Genomic DNA, 1,527 nt, shown 5'->3' with positions numbered 1-1,527 from the left:
CTTCATGTAAAATTAAAAAGGAGGGTCAAAAATATAAAACTAAGCATGGAAAAACGCACCCACTGGTCTGTGATGTCCGCTGCGGCGGACATCAGGCTCTCTACGGCGGCTGCCGCTGCGGTGGACATCAGGCTTTCTACGGCGGCTGCGGCGGTACCTTGGCCACTTCGACGGACCGAATTTTGCCCGGGCCAATGATTTTTAACTCTTTCCGAAATTGATTTTTCCCACTATTATACATTTTAGATACCCCATAGAGCTTATCTTTTAAGACCTTAGACCTTGATTTGGTACGGGTCTACGAAGTATTAAATAACGATCGGGCGGGTCGTTACATCAGATACCAATTAAACCACTGTTCATCTCCAAATGGTGTGGGATTGGGTGATGGTCACGCTCTTAGCCCCTACACCCTAGGAGGTAGGATATTCGAATTATTGTCGCGAAAAGGGAAAAATTACAAAATAGTCGGATAGGCACAGTCCGCTTCAATAGTCAGTGGACTACTATAGCGATACCGCCGCAACAGTCACTCCACCGCTGCAGCGGAACACAGGCAGTTTTAAAAGTGGGGTGATTCAGTTCACCCCTCATTTCTCCATACTCTCCATATCCGAAAACTCTTCCACTCCCCATGAAAATTTCTCTCCTTATTCATCTCCCTCCTCAGTTCTTATTTGAACACCCTACCCTCTCCATTACATATTATACCACCCACATATTAAGGAAAAAGAAGAAGCTCTTTATAGCCCAGGGGTCACGTCTAGAGCAAAATCTTGCAGATCTCTAACTATTTCAAGCTATGTACTCCCTCTCATTGTCCTACAACCTCATTATAGGCTTTTATTTCGAAATTTCCATGCCTAAGTCGCTAAATTAGAGAAAAAGTTGGTCCTTTGAAATAAACGTTTTTTATTTCTTGGGGTATGGAGTTCTTGGATTATGGAAGGTTATTTCGTCGTTCACACTGTCCTAGAATTACTTACAACTAAGGATCTGCTTAAAATGGGGTAGTTCATGTTGGGGTGGGGGTGTTTGGCAGAGGTGCAAATTTTGATGATTTTGCTCAACCCTTTGGTGCACATTGTGGTTGAAATAAAGTGCTATAGGTTGTAAAAGTTATGCATGCTATCATAGTACTTGATCCTTGCCAAAAATAGGGAAACTATGGTGAAATTTTTGGTGTTCTAGAATTTGGGTCTGAGGGTTGCTCGCTGGAGCAGCAGACACTCCTTCGCCATAGCAGTGGCCCTACGGAGCTTATGGTATCGCAGGAGATGTTTGCTGTAACGGACACCTGCTCATTATGGCAAGCCCGCTACAGCAGCAAAAACATCGCTATGGAGGAAATCGTCGCTGTGGAGGCCCATTTACCGCTATAACGGCTTCACCACAAGGGTCATCCTACTGCCACAACAAGCTGCCTGAGGCAAAACCTTATAAACCAATATAGTCCAAGTTTTAACTTAATTACGCACATTTTATCACTGTCTAATATTTGTGCCACATTATTCTAACTCAATCTTC

Source organism: Lycium barbarum, chromosome 5, assembly GCF_019175385.1.
Source record: "Lycium barbarum isolate Lr01 chromosome 5, ASM1917538v2, whole genome shotgun sequence".
NCBI classification, from domain to species: domain Eukaryota; kingdom Viridiplantae; phylum Streptophyta; class Magnoliopsida; order Solanales; family Solanaceae; genus Lycium; species Lycium barbarum.
This window is presented reverse-complemented; position numbering follows the sequence as displayed.